We start from the raw sequence: 15,979 nt of genomic DNA on the forward strand, positions 1-15,979 counted from the left end.
AAGTTCAAAGAGGCCTGAAAAATTCATTGCAAAAAGATAATCACCTAGGCACACAGTCATAAGATTATCTAATGTCAAGATGAAGGGAAAGATCTGGGTTTTTTTTGTTTTTTTTTTTTTTGAGACAGAGTCTCACACTGTTGCCCAGGCTAGAGTGCAGTGGCATAATCTCAGCTCACTGTAAGCTCTGCCTCCCGGGTTCAAGTGATTCTCCTGCCTCAGTCTCCCGAGTAGCTGGGAATACAGGTGCGCCATCACACCCAGCTAATTTTTGTATTTTTAGTAGAGACAGGGTTTCACAAGGTTGGCCAGGATGGTCTTGATCTCCTGACCTCGTGATCTGTCCGCCTCGGCCTCCCAAAGTGCTGGGATTACAGGCGTGAGCCACCACGCCTTGCCGAGTAGCTATTCCTATATCACACAAACAGACTTTAAAGCAACAACAGTTAAAAAAGACAAAAAGGGACATTACATAATGATAAAAGATCAGTTCAACAGGAAAATATCGCAATTCTAAATACATATGCACCTTAATGCTTAAGCTCCCAGTGTATAAAAGAATTATTACTAGACCTAAGAAATGAGATAGATGGGCTGGGCATGATGGCTCACACCTGTAATCCCAGCACTTTGGGAGGCTGAGGCATGTAGCTTTTGTTAGATTTTTTTCTCTATGTATTTTATATTTTGGATGCTATTATAACTGGGTTTTAAGAAATTTTAATTCTCAATTGTTTATTGCTATTATATAGCAATATAATTGATTTTAATACAGTGATCTTGCATCCTTCAACCTTGTTAAGCTGTAGTAGTTTTTGGATGATCCCACAGGATTTTACACACAATCCTGTTATTTGAAAATACAGTTTTGCCGGGCGCTGTGGCTCAAGCCTGTAATCCCAGCACTTTGGGAGGCCAAGACGGGCGGATCACGAGGTCAGGAGACCGAGACCACCCTGGCTAACACGGTGAAACCCCGTCTCTACTAAAAAATACAAAAAACTAGCCAGGCGAGGTGGCGGGTGCCTGTAGTCCCAGCTACTCGGGAGGCTGAGGCAGGAGAATGGCGTGAACCCGGGAGGCGGAGCTTGCAGTGAGCTGAGAACTGGCCACTGCACTCCAGCCCGGGCGACAGAGTGAGACTCCGTCTCAAAAAAAAAAAGAAAATACAGTTTTATTTCTTTCTTTCCAATCTTGCATTCCTGGGAGTAAATGCTATGGATAACGTTGAGGTGAGGAGTTCGAGTCCAGCCTGGCCAACATGGTTAAACCCCATCTCTACTAAAAATACAAAACTTACCTGGGTGTGGTGGCAAGCACCTGTAATTCCAGCTACTCAGGAGGCTGAGGCAGGGAAATCACTTGAACCTAGGAGGCAGAGGTTGCAGTGAGCCAAGATTGTGCCACTGCACTCTAGCCTGGGCAACAGAGCAAGACTCCATCTCAAAAACAAGCAGACAAAAACAGGTAAAGATGACACAGATTAACACCCTCATAAACACAGATGCAAATATTATTAACAAAATCGTATCACACTGAAAATAATATGTAAATATATACAACATTATCCATAGCATTTACTCCCAGGAATGCAAGGCTGGGAAGAAAGAAATAAAACTGTACTTTCAAATATCAGGATTGTGTGTAAAATCCTGTGGGATCATCCAAAAACTATTACAGCTTAACAAGGTTGAAGGATGCAAGATCACTGTATTAAAATCAATTATATTGCTGTATAATAGCAATAAACAATTGAGAATTAAAATTTCTTAAAACCCAGTTATAATAGCATCCAAAATATAAAATACATAGAGAAAATAATCTAACAAAAGCTACATGCAAAATCATATATTAATAATGAAAAAACATTGCTGAGAGAAATTAAAGATGATCTAAATAAATGAAGAGCCATACCATGGTCATGAATCAGAAGACTCAACATTTTAAATATGTCAATTCCTCCCAAATTAATCTATAGATTCACTGTAATCACAATAAAAATTCCAGCAATTTTCTTGTTGAAATTGATTGCTGTTTCTAAAATTCACAGAGGAATGCGATGCAGGCCAGGCACAGTGGCTCATGCCTATAATCTCAGCACTTTAAGAGGCCAAGTCAGGTGGATTGCTTGAGTCCAGGAGTTCGAGACCAGCCTGGGCAACATGGTGAAAACCCCGTCTCTACAAAAGGACAAAAATTAGCTGGGTGTGGTGGTGCATGCCTGTAATTCCATCTACCCGGGAGGCTGAGGCAGAAGAATCTCTTGAATCTGAGAGGCAGAGGTTGCAGTGCACCAAGATCGTGCCACTGCACTTCAGCCTGGGTGACAGAGTGAGACTCCATCTCAAAAAAAAATAAAAAATACAGGTATGAACATGCTTCAAAAAATAAAAAATAGAGTCTCAGCATAGAAATAGGAGAGAAAAGGAAGAATCAGATAGAAATTTTAGAAGTAGAAAATATAACAACTGAAATAAAAAGCTCAGTGAATGGGCTCAAAAGTGTAAAAGAGGACAACACAAGCAGTGAACTGGAAGATAGGACAACAGAAATTACCCAATCTGAACAACAGAGAGAAAATGGACTGGAAAAAGTAAACAAGAAAGAAAAGAGCCCGGGTGCAGTGGCTCATATCTGTAATCCCAGCACTTTGGGAGGCCAAGGCGGGCAGATCATGAGGTCAGGAGATCGAGACCATCCCTGGCTAACACAGTGAAACCCCATCTCTACTAAGAATACAAAAACAAAATTAGCCGAGCATGGTGGTGGGCGCCTGTAGTCCCAGCCACTGCGGACATTGAGGCAAGAGAATGGCGTGAACCCGGGAGGCGGAGTTTGCAGTGAGCCAAGATCACACCACTGCACTCCAGCCTGGGCAACAGAGCGAGACTCCATCTTAAGAAAAAAAAAAGGAGAAGAAGAAAAAAAGAAACAAACAATAAAAACAACCTCAGGGACCTGTGAGGCTATTAATAAAGGATCAGAGTGGGGCATGGTAGCTCACCCCTGTAATCCCAGCATTTTGGGAGGCAGAGGCAGAAGGATTGCTTGAGCCCAGGAGTTTGAGACCATCCTGGACAACATAGTAAGATGCCATCTCTACAAAAAATACAAAGATTAACTGAGTGTGGGGGCTGGGCACAGTGGCTCACACCTGTAATTCCAGGACTTTGGGAGGCCGAGGTGGGCGGACCACAAGGTCAAGAGATCAAGACCATCCTGGCCAACTTGGTGAAACCCCATCTCTACCAAAAATACAAAAATGAGCTGGGCGTGGTGGCAGGTGCCTGTAACCCCAGCTACACAGGAGGCTGAGGCAGGAGAATCACTGGAATCCGGGAGGCAGCGGTTGCAGTGAGCCAAGATCATGCCACTGCACTCCATCCTGGCGAAAGAGCAAGACTCCCACTCAAAAAAAAAAAAAAAAACCAGTTGAGTGTGGTGGTGCACACCTGTGGTCCCAGCTACTCTGGGGGCAGAAGTGGGAGGAACGCTTGAGCCTGGAAGGTCTAGGTTGCAGTGAGTCATGATTCTGCCACTGTACTCCAGCCTGGGTAACAGAGTAAGACACTGTTTCAAAAAAATACATTAATAAATAAATAATCAAATGAATAAATATTCAAAGAAAACATTCCTACTTGGCAAAATGCATAAAACAATAGATTCAAGAAGCTGACAGAAAGAATTCCAATCAGGATAAACCCAAAGAAGTTCACACTGGGTTTTCTGGAGCAAGATGGCCAAAGAGGAACAGCTCCAGCCTCCAGCCTCCACCTTCCAGCGCGAGCAACACAGAAGACGGGTGATTTCTGCATTTTCAACTGAGGTACCGGGTTCATCTCACTGTGGAGTGCTGGACAATCGGTGCTGGTTAGCTGGTGCAGCCCGACCAGCCACAGCTGAAGCAGGGCAAGGCATTGCCTCACCTGGGAAGTGCAAGGGGGAAGGGAATCCCTTTTCCTAGCCAAGGGAAATTGAGACACCCAACACCTGGAAAATCGGGTAACTCCCACCCTAATACTGCGCTTTGCCAAGGGTCTTAGCAAACGGCACACCAGGAGATTATATCCCACACCTGGCCCGGAGGGTCTCACGCCCACGGAGCCTCCCTCATTGCTAGCACAGCAGTCTGAGATCTAACTGCAAGGCAGCAGAGAGGCTAGGGGAGGGGCGCCTGCCATTGCTGAGGCTAAAGTAGGTAAACAAGCCTCCAGGAAGCTCGAACTGGGTGGAGCCCACCGCAGCTCAAGGAGGCCTGCCTGCCTCTGTAGACTCCACCTCTGGGGATAGGGCATAGCTAAACAAAAAGCAGCAAAAACGTCTGCAGATGTAAAAGACCCTGTCTGACAGCTTTGAAGAGAGCAGTGGGTCTCCCAGCATGGAGATTGAGATCTGAGAACGGACAGACTGCATGCTCAAGTGGGTCCCTGACCCTTGAGTAACCTAACTGGGAGACATCCCCCACTAAGTGCAGACCGACACCTCACACCTCACATGGCTGGGCACACCTCTGAGATGACGTTTCCAGAGCAAGAATCAGACAGCAACACTCGCTGTTCAGCAATATTCTATCTTCTGCAGCCTCCGCTGCTGATACCCAGGCAAACAGGGTCTGGAGTGGACCTCAAGCAAACTCCAACAGACCTGCAGCTGAGGGTCCTGACTGTTAGAAGGAAAACTAACAAACAGAAAGGACACCCACACCAAAACCCCATCAGTACGTCACCATCATCAAAGACTAAAGGCAGATAAAACCACAAAGATGGGGAAAAAGCAGTGCAGAAAAGCTGGAAATTCAAAAAATCAGAGCACATCTCCCCCTCCAAAGGAACGCAGCTCATGATCAGCAACGGATCAAAGCTGGACGGAGAATGACTGTGACGAGTTGTGAAAAGAAGGCTTTGGTCAATCAAACTTCTCAGAGCTAAAGGAGGAACTATGTACCCAGTGCAAAGAAACTAAAAATCTTGAAAAAAGAATGGAAGAATGGATAACTAGAATAATCAACACAGAAAAGGCCATAAACGAACTGATAGAGATGAAAACCATGACACAAGAATTACGTGACAAATGCACAACCTTCAGTAACCGACTCGATCAACTGGAAGAAAGAGTATCAATGATTGAAGATCAAACGAATGAAATGAAGCGAGAAGAGAAGTCTAGAGAAAAAAGAGGAAAAAGAAATGAACAAAGCCTCCAAGAAATATGGGATTATGTGAAAAGACCAAATCTACATCTGATTGGTGTGCCTGAAAGTTAGGGGGAAAATGGAACCAAGCTGGAAAATACTCTTCAGGATATCATCCAGGAGAACTTCCCCAACCTAGAAAGGCAGGCCAACATTCAAATTCGGGAAATACAGAGAATGCCACAAAGATACTCCTCGAGAAGAGCAACTCCAAGACACATAACTGTCAGATTCACCAAAGTTGAAATGAAGGAAAAAATGTTAAGGGCAGCCAGAGAGAAAGGTCAGGTTACCCACAAAGGGAAGCCCATCAGACTAACAGCAGATCTCTCGGCAGAAATTCTACAAGCCAGAAGAGAGTGGGGGCCAATATTCAGCATTCTTAAAGAAAAGAATTTTCGCCGGGCATGGTGGCTCAAGTCTGTAATCCCAGCACTTTGGGAGGCCGAGACGGGCGGATCACAAGGTCAGGAGATCAAGACCATCCTGGCTAACACGGTGAAACCCCATCTCTACTAAAAAATACAAAAACAAAAAACTAGCCGGGCGAGATGGCGGGCGCCTGTAGTCCCAGCTACTCCAGAGGCTGAGGCAGGAGAATGGCATGAACCCGGGAGGCGGAGCTTGCAGTGAGCTGAGATCTGGCCACTGCACTTCAGCCTGGGCGACAGAGCGAGACTCCGTCTCAAAAAAAAAAAAAAGAAAAGAAAAGAATTTTCAACCCAGAATTTCATATCCAGTCAAACTAAGTTTCACAAGTGAAGGAGAAATAAAATCCTTTACAGACAAGCAAATGCTTAGAGATTTTGTCACCACCAGGCCTGTCCTACAAGAGACCCTGAAGGAAGCACTAAATATGGAAAGGAACAACCAGTACTAGCCATTGCAAAAACATGCCAAAATGTAAAGACCATCGATGCTAGGTAGAAACTGCATCAACTAACGAGCAAAATAACCAGCTAATATCACAATGACAGGATCAAGTTCACACATAACAATATTAATCTTAAATGTAAATGGACTAAATGGTCCAATTAAAAGACACAGACTGGCAAATTGGATAAAGAGTCAAGACCCATCAGTTTGCTGTATTCAGGAGACCCATCTCACATGCAGACACACACATAGGCTCAAAATAAAGGGATGGAGGAAGATCTACCAAGCAAATGGAAAACAAAAAAAAGCAGGAGTTGCAATCCTACTCTGATAAAACAGACTTTAAACCATCAAAGATCAAAAGAGACAAAGAAGGCCATTACATAATGGTAAAGGGATCAATTCATCAGGAAGAGCTAACTATCCTAAATATATATGCACCCAATACAGGAGCACCCAGATTCCTAAAGCAAGTCCTTAGAGACTTACAAAGAGACTTAGACTCCCATACAAAAATAATGGGAGACTTCAACACCCCACTGTCAACATTAGACAGATCAACAAGACAGAAAGTCAACAAGGATATCCAGGAATTGAACTCAACTCTGCACCAAGCGGACCTAATAGACATCTACAGAACTCTCCACCCCAAATCAACAGAATATACATTCTTCTCAGCACCACATCGCACTTATTCCAAAATTGACCACATAGTTGGAAGTAAAGCACTCCTCAGCAAATGTAAAAGAACAGAAATTATAACAAACTGTCTTTCAGACCACAGTGCAATCAAACTAGAACTCAGGACTAAGAAACTCAATCAAAATTGCTCAACTACATGGAAACTGAACAACTTGCTCCTGAACGACGACTGGGTACATAACAAAATGAAGGCAGAAGTAAAGATGTTCTTTGAAACCAATGAAAACAAAGATACAACATACCAGAATCTCTGGGACACATTTAAAGCAGTGTGTAGAGGGAAATTTATAGCACTAAATGCCCACAAGAGAAAGCTGGAAAGATCTAAAATTGACACCCTAACATCACAATTAAAAGAACTAGAGAAGCAAGAGCAAACACATTCAAAAGCTAGCAGAAGGCAAGAAATAACTAAGATCAGAGTAGAACTGAAGGAGATAGAGACCCAAAAAACCCTCCAAAAAATCAATGAATCCAGGAGCTGGTTTTTTGAAAAGATCAACAAAATTGATAGACCACTAGCAAGACTAACAAAGAAAAAAAGAGAGAAGAATCAAATAGACGCAATAAAAAATTACAAAGGGGATATCACCACTGACCCCAAAGAAATACAAACCACCATCAGAGAATACTATAAACACCGCTATGCAAATAAACTAGAAAACCTAGAAGAAATGGATAATTTCCTGGACACTTACATTCTCCCAAGACTAAACCAGGAAGAAGTTGAATCCCTGAATAGACCAATAGCAGACTCTGAAATTGAGGCAATAATTAATAGCCTACCAACTAAAAAAAGTCCAGGACCAGATGGATTCACAGCCGAATTCTACCAGAGGTACAAGGAGGAGCTGGTACCATTCCTTCTGAAACTATTCCAATCAACAGAAAAAGAAGGAATCCTCCCTAACTCATTTTATGAGGCCAACATCATCCTGATACAAAAACGCCTGGCAGAGACACAACAAAAAAAGATAATTTTAGACCAATATCCCTGATGAACGTCGATGCAAAAATCTCCAATAAAATACTGGCAAACCGAATCCAGCAGCACATCAAAAAGCTTATCCACCATGATCAAGTGGGCTTCATCCCTGGGATGCAAGCCTGGTTCAACATATGCAAATCAATAAACGTAATCCAGCATATAAACAGAACCAAAGACAAAAACCACATGATTATCTTAATAGATGCAGAAAAGGCCTTAGACAAAATTCAACAGCCCTTCATGCTAAAAACTCTCAATAAATTCGGTATTGATGGAACATGTCTCAAAATAATAAGAGCTATTTATGACAAACCCACAGCCAATATAATACTGAATGGGCAAAAACTGGAAGCATTCCGTTTGAAAACTGGCACAAGACAGGGATGCCCTCTCTCACCACTCCTATTCAACATAGTGTTGGAAGTTCTGGCCACGGCAATCAGGCAAGAGAAAGAAATCAAAGGTATTCAGTTAGGAAAAGAAGAAGTCAAATTGTCCCTGTTTGCAGATTACATGATTGTATATTTAGAAAACCCCATCATCTCAGCCCAAAATCTCCTTAAGCTGATAAGCAACTTCAGCAAAGTCTCAGGATACAAAATCAATGTGCAAAAATCATAAGCATTCTTATACACTAGTAACAGACAAACAGAGAGCCAAATCATGAATGAACTTCCATTCACAATAGCTTCAAAGAGAATAAAATACCTAGGAATCCAACTTACAAGGGATGTAAAGGACCTCTTCAAGGAGAACTACAAACCACTGCTCAGTGAAATAAAAGAGGACACAAACAAATGGAAGAACATTCCATGCTCATGGATAGGAAAAATCAATATCATGAAAATGGCCATACTGCCCAAGGTAACTTATACATTGAATGCCATCCCCATCAAGCTACCAATGACTTTCTTCACAGAGTTGGAAAAAACTGCTTTAAAGTTCACATAGAACCAAAAAAGAGCCCGCATTGCCAAGACAATCCTAAGTCAAAAGAACAAAGCTGGAGGCATCACGCTACCTGACTTCAAACTATACTACAAGTCTACAGTAACCAAAACAGCATGGTACTGGTACCAAAACAGAGATATAGACCAATGGAACAGAACAGAGCCCTCAGAAATAATACCACACATCTACAGCCATCTGATCTTTGACAAACCTGACAAAAACAAGAAATGGGGAAAGGATTCCCTATTTAATAAATGGTCCTGGGAAAACTGGCTAGCCATAAGTAGAAAGCTGAAACTGGATCCTTTCCTTACTCCTTATACGAAAATTAATTCAAGATGGATTCGAGACTTAAATGTTAGACCTAATACCATAAAAACCCTAGAAGAAAACCTAGGTAATACCATTCAGGACATAGGCATGGGCAAGGACTTCAAGTCTAAAACACCAAAAACAACGGCAACAAAAGCCAAAATTGACAAATGGGATCTAATTAAACTAAAGAGCTTCTGCACAGCAAAAGAAACTACCACCAGAGTGAACAGGCAACCTACAGAATGGGAGCAAATTTTTGCAATCTACTCATCTGACAAAGGGCTAATATCCAGAACCTACAAAGAACTCAAACAAATTTACAAGAAAAAAACAAACAACCCCATCAAAAAGTGGGCAAAGGATAAGAACAGACACTTCTCAAAAGAAGACATGTGGCCGGGTGCAGTGGCTCAGGCCTGTAATCCCAGCACTTTGGGAGGCCGAGACGGGCAGATCACGAGGTCAGGAGATCGAGACCATCCTGGCTAACATGGTGAAACCCCGTCTCTACCAAAAAAAAACAAAAAACTAGCCGGGCGAGGTGGCGGGCGCCTGTAGTTCCAGCTACTCGGGAGGCTGAGGCAGGAGAATGGCGTAAACCCGGGGGGCGGAGCGTGCAGTGAGCTGAGATCCGGCCACTGCACTCCAGCCTGGGCCACAGAGCAAGACTCCGTCTCAAAAAAAAAAAAAAAAGAAGACATTCATACAGTCAACAGACACATGAAAAAATGCTCATCATCACTGGCCATCAGAGAAATGCAAATCAAAACCACAATGAGATACCATCTCACACCAGTTAGAATGGCAATCATTAAAAAGTCAGGAAACAACAGGTGCTGGAGAGGATGTGGAGAAATAGGAACACTTTTACACTGCTGGTGGGATTGTAAACTAGTTCAACCATTGTGGAAAACAGTATGGCGATTCCTCAAGGATCTAGAACTAGAAATACCATATGACCCAGCCATCCCATTACTGGGTATATGCCCAAAGGATTATAAATCATGCTGCTATAAAGACATATGCACACATATGTTTATTGCAGCACTATTCACAATAGCAAAGACTTGGAATCAACCCAAATGTTCGTCACTGACAGACTGGATTAAGAAAATGTGGCACATATACACCATGGAATACTATGCACCCATAAAAAAGGATGAGTTTGTGTCCTTTGTAGGGACATGGATACAGCTGGAAACCATCATTCTCAGCAAACTATCGCAAGAACAGAAAACCAAACATCGCATGTTCTCACTCACAGGTGGGAACTGAACAATGAGATCACTTGGACACGGGAAGGGGAACATCACACACTGGGGCCTATTGTGGGGAGGGGGGAGGGATGGCATTGGGAGTTATACCTGATGTAAATGACAAGCTGATGGGTGCAGCACACCAACATGGCACATGTATACATATGTAACAAACCTGCACGTTGTGCACATGTACCCTAGAACTTAAAGTATAATAATAATAATAATAATAAAAGTTCACACCAAGACACATTATAGTCAAACTTCTGAAAACAAAACAAAAAAATTCTTTGAAAGCAGCCAGAGGAAAACAATTTGTTACTTACATAGAAAAAATAATTTGAATGACAGCTGATTTCTCATTAGAGACAACAGAAAGCAGAAAGAAGTGACACAGCATTTTTCAACTGTTAAAAAAAAAACTATCAACTCAGAATCCCATATCCAATGAAAATATCCTTCAAGAATGCTGGGGGAAATCAGAAAATTCTGAAAGGAAGGAAAACTAAGAGAATTTGTCACCAACTAATATGCCCGGTTGGTTTTTTTAATAAAGTGCTGATGCAATTCAATGGAGGAAAAATGGCTTTTCAACAAATGGTTCTGGAGTAATCAGATATTCATAGGCAAGAAAATGAATCTTGAACTAAGTTTTACATTATATACAAAAATTATGACAAGGTGTAGTGGCTCATGCCTATAATTCCAGCATTTTGAGAAGCTATGGTGGGTAGATCACTTGAAGTCAGGAGTTCAAGACCAGCCTGGCCAACATGGTGAAACCCCGTCTCTACTAAAAATACAAAAATTAGCTGGGTGTGATGGTGTGCACCTGTAATTCCAGCTACTTCAGAGGATGAGGCACTAGAATCATTTGAACCTGGGAGGCAGAAGTTGCAGTAAGCCAAGATCATGCAACTGCACTCCAGCCTGGGTGAGGGAGTAAGATTCTGTCTCAAAAAAAAAAAAAAAAAAAAAAAGACCACATAGACCATGGACTCAAATGTAAATCATCAAACATTTAGGAGAAAATCTTCTGGACCTAGAGCTCTGCAAAGCATTTTTAGTCTTGACACCAAAAGCGCAATCCATAACAGGAAAAATAATAAACTGGATTTCATCAAAACTAAGCACTTTTGCTCTGTGAAAGACCCCGTTCAGAGGATGAAAAGGCATAGAGTGGGATAAAATATTTGCAAACTATGCATCTGACAAAGGACTAGTATCTAGAATATATAAAGAACTCCCAAAACTCAAAAGTAAATAATTTAAATAAAAAATGTACAAAAGACATGAAAAAGCACTTCACTAAAGAGAATATACAGATTGGAAATAAACTTGGGAAAGGATGTTCAATATCACTAGCCATTAAGGAAATGCAAACTAAAATTACAATGGGATATCCTGTACACTTATCCAAATGGCTAAATGTAAAAAGTTGCTACACCAAATATAGGAGAGGATGTCGAGACACTGGGTCACTCATAAATTGCCAATGAGAATGTAAAATGATACAGTTATTCTGGAAAACAATTTGGCAGTTTCTTTTTTTTTTTTTCCCTGAGACAGAGTCTTGCTCTGTCACCCAGGCTGGCATGCAGTGGTGTGATCTTGGTTCACTGCAACCTCTGCCTCCCGGGTTCAAGCAATACTCCTGCCTCAGCCTCCCAAGTAGCTGGGATTACAGGCAGACACCACCATGCCTGGCCAATTTTTGTATTTTTAGTAGAGATGGGGTTTCACCATGTTGGCCAGGCTGGTCTTGAACTCCAGACCTTGTGATCCACCTGTCTCAGACTCCCAAAGTGCTGGAATTACAGGTGTGAGCCACTGCACCCAGCCTAATTTGGCAGTTTCTTAAACAACTAAATATGCAATAACCATGTGACCCACTGCACTTGGGCATTTATACAGAGAAACGAAGACTTACGTTGACAGAAAAGCCATACACAAATGTTTATCGTCATTTGATTTGTAGTAGCCAAAAACCAAAACAACCCACATGTCCTTCAAGGGGTGAATGGTTAAACAAACTGTGGTGCCTCCATACCATGGAATACTACTCAAATGTAAAAAGGAATAAACTATTTATACATGTAACAAGCTTCATGAACCTCAAGAAATTGATACTGAGTGAAAAAAAGCCTAGCCAAAAGGTCATATAGTGTATGATTTCATTTATATCATAATCTTGAAATGATCAAATTATAGAAATGGGTACAGCAAGGTGGCTCACGCCTGTAATCCCAGCACTTTGGGAGACTGAGGTGGGAGGATTGCTTGAGCCCAGGAGTTCGAGACAAGCCTGGGCAACAAGGTAAGACCCAGTCTCTACAAAAAAAATACAAAACAATTTAGCTGTACGTGGTGGTATGTGCCTGTAGTCCCAGCTACTTGGGAGGCTGAGGTGGAAGGATCTCAAGGGGAGGCTGCAGTGAGTCAAGATTGTATCACTACACTCCAGCCTGGGCCACAGAGTAAGATGCTGTCTCAAAAAACAAAAATTACAGAAATGAAGTTCCTTTGTCAGGGACTAAGGAGGAGGAGAGGGAAAGGCAATATGAAGAATCCTTGTAGTGATGGAGATAGTCTGTATCTTGATTATATTAATGTCAATATCCTAGTTGTGACATTTTACTACTGTTTTACAAGATGTTACCATTGGGGGAAACTGGGTAATGGGTACACCTGACCACTCTGTATTACTGATTATACAAATGAATCTATATCATCTCAACATAAACATTTAATTTAAAATATGCCATATAATATAGGAAAAATAAAAGTCACTTTCTCTTCCATATGGGGACAAGAAAGAAAAGCAGAAGTATGAGGCAATGTGTGGCTGTATATGTGGGCTCTGAGGAAGTGTTTCCAGTTCCTGATACCTCCCCCTTGCTTTGGCTTGCATCTTGGAGCCCTATGAGCCCATATGCCACTGGAATAAAAAAGACCCTCTGCTCTTAATACTGACTTTATTGTGATCTCAGAGAAGAAGGACACAAATAGATGCTTGGCCATCTCAGGCAGGGGATCTTTAAACTGAAGCCAAAAGAGGGGTGGGGGTGAGGGGAGAGGAAGTAGAACACTGAACTGGGGTAAGAAATTCTGGGATCTGGTTCTCACTCTACTACCAACTACACAAGTCCCTTAAATGCTGAGGGCTTCAATTCAACCCAATTTAACATTCTCTGGGCACTAAGGACAGTGGCGAAAAGAGGCCAGGTAGGCGGTTAACCCTTATCCCTTATCTATATCAATACCTATCACCAAAAAGAGCAATATTATTTGCTACAGACACTGACATTTCTCAATCTTGGATAAAAGTGCATGAAAGGGGCTGGGCGTGGTGGCTCACTCCTGTAATCCCAGCACTTTGGGAGGCCAAAGCAGGTGGATCATCTCAGGTCAGGAGTTCGAGATCAGCATGACTAACATGGCAAAACTCCATCTCTACTAAAAATACAAAAATTAGCCGGGCATGGTGGTGGGTGCCTGTAATCCCACCTACTCAAGAGGCTGAGGCAGAATTGCTTGAACCTGGGAGACAGAGGTTGCAGTATGCTGAGATTGTGCCACCGCACTCCATTCTGGGCCACAGAGCAAGACTCCATCTCAAAAAAAAAGTACACGAACCCACCTTTAGAAATCTCTATTTGGGCCGAGCGCGGTGGCTCTCGCTTGTAATCCCAGCACTTTGGGAGGCCGAGGTGGGCAGATCACAAGGTCAGGAGATCGAGACCATCCTGGCTAACACGGTGAAACCCCGTCTCTAGTAAAAATACAAAAAAAAAAAAAAAAAAAATTAGCCTGGCGTGGTGGCAGGCGCCTGTAGTCCCAGCTACTCATAGCACCAGCTACTTGGGAGTCTGAGCCAGGATAATGGCGTGAACCCGGGAGGCGGAGCTTGCAGTGAGCCAAGATCGCGCCACTGCACTCCAGTGTGGGCGACAGAGTCAGACTCTGTCTCAAAACAAAAAAAGAAATCTCCATTTGTATTAATCCATAATTACAATATAAGTAAAAAATAAGAGGCTTAAGATGCAAACACAGTTTGAAGACAATCTGCTGGATGTTCTCCAACCATCCCCCTGAACAAGGCTGCTGCCCTTCAGTGGCTCTTAGTCACTAAGATCTACTCTGAAAGGTGTGAGGGCTGAGACTAAAGAAAGTTAACAGAATTCTCATAATCTGAATAGTAAACAAAGGAAAAGAAAACTAACATTTATCAAACATCTGTGTCCACCTGACACTCTTCTAGGCACTTCATATTATGTACGTTGTCTCATTTAATCCTACTGTGTGGTAGTCATCCTTATCCCCATTTTATACATGCAGAAACCAAAGTTCGTGGAGGAAAGGTAACTTGACATACAGCTTGTAGCTGATGTCAGGGTCTGACTCTAAAGTTCAAATTATTTTTACTATATACTACATTGCCTCTATCACTATGGAGGATATTTATTTTCAGAACTGTTCTGTTCTTTCCCAATTTTCTAAAATCACTCTTGTTAATAAGAATAAATAAGGTTTTTTTTTTCCCATTTTTAAGGTATGATAGCAAAAAGGCACCATTCACTAAATTACACTGAACTCTACACATTTAAAAAATGATCAAGGACCATTTCCGCCCCTCAGTGGCTTTACTGTGATATCATTTACATACTATAAAATATCTCCTTCACCCATTTTAAGTGTAAAACTAAATGAATTTTAGTATATTTTAAAAGTTGTACACTGTCACCACAAACTAATTTTAGAGTATTGCCATCAGTCTTAAAAGAAACCTTAAGGCCAGGCAGGGTGGCTCACCCTTGTAATCCCAGCACTTGGGTAGGCCAAGATGGGCGGATCACAGGTTAGGAGTTCAAGAACAGTCTGGCCAACATGGCAAAAACCTGTCTCTACTAAAAATACAAAAATTAGCCAGGGGTGATGGTGCATGCCTGTAATCCCAGCTACTTGGGAGGCTGAGGCAAGAGAATCGCTTGAACCCAGAAGACGGAGGCTGCAGTGAGCCGCGATCGCACCACTGCACTCCAGCCTGGGTGACACAGTGAGACTCCTCTGTCCACCGCCCCCTGCCCAAGAAAAAAGGAAACCTTGTGCCTTTCACATTCAGTCCCCATTTTCACTCTCAGCATCTGATAACCACTCATCTTCTTTTTTTTTTTTTTTTTTTTTTTTTTTGAGACGGAGTCTCGCTCTGTCGCCCAGGCTGGAGTGCAGTGGCCGGATCTCAGCTCACTGCAAGCTCCGCCTCCCGGGTTCACGCCATTCTCCTGCCTCAGCCTCCCGGAGTAGCTGGGACTACAGGCGCCCGCTACCTCGCCCGGCTAGTTTTTGTATTTTTTTTTTAGTAAGACGGGGTTTCACCGTGTTAGCCAGGATGGTCTCGATCTCCTGACCTCGTGATCCGCCCGTCTCGGCCTCCCAAAGTGCTGGGATTACAGGCTTGAGCCACCGCGCCCGGCCAACCACTCATCTTCTATCTCTATAGATTTGTCTCTTCTGAATCCTTTATATAAAGAGAATATGATATGTGCTATTTGTGTTTAGCTTTTTTCACTTAGTGTATTTTCAGGGTTCAACATTGCTGAAGAGTATCCATTACATGGATATACCACATGTATTAGGCCCTTCTTGCATTGCTATAAAGAAATACCTGAGGCTGGGTGATTCGTAGAGAAAAGAGGTTTA

General features: G+C 42.4%; 1 long non-coding RNA gene across 4 annotated transcripts in view; it reads right to left on the reverse strand.

Moving 5' to 3' along the window:
- LOC117096389 overlaps positions 1 to 15,979 on the reverse strand; it is a 37,608-nt gene that overhangs the window by 17,328 nt on the left and 4,301 nt on the right. For 2 of the 4 annotated variants that reach the window (XR_004442473.1, XR_004442472.1), the window contains exon 3: positions 13,920 to 14,051. The exons of the other annotated variants lie outside the window; for them this stretch is intronic. This is a non-coding gene — a long non-coding RNA (uncharacterized LOC117096389). The remainder of the gene's footprint in view (positions 1 to 13,919; positions 14,052 to 15,979) is intronic. 4 annotated transcript variants of the gene reach the window in all.

The sequence above is a fragment of the Trachypithecus francoisi genome, unplaced genomic scaffold, assembly GCF_009764315.1.
Source record: "Trachypithecus francoisi isolate TF-2019V2 unplaced genomic scaffold, Tfra_2.0 Lachesis_group14, whole genome shotgun sequence".
In the NCBI taxonomy this organism is placed as follows: Eukaryota; Metazoa; Chordata; class Mammalia; order Primates; family Cercopithecidae; genus Trachypithecus; species Trachypithecus francoisi.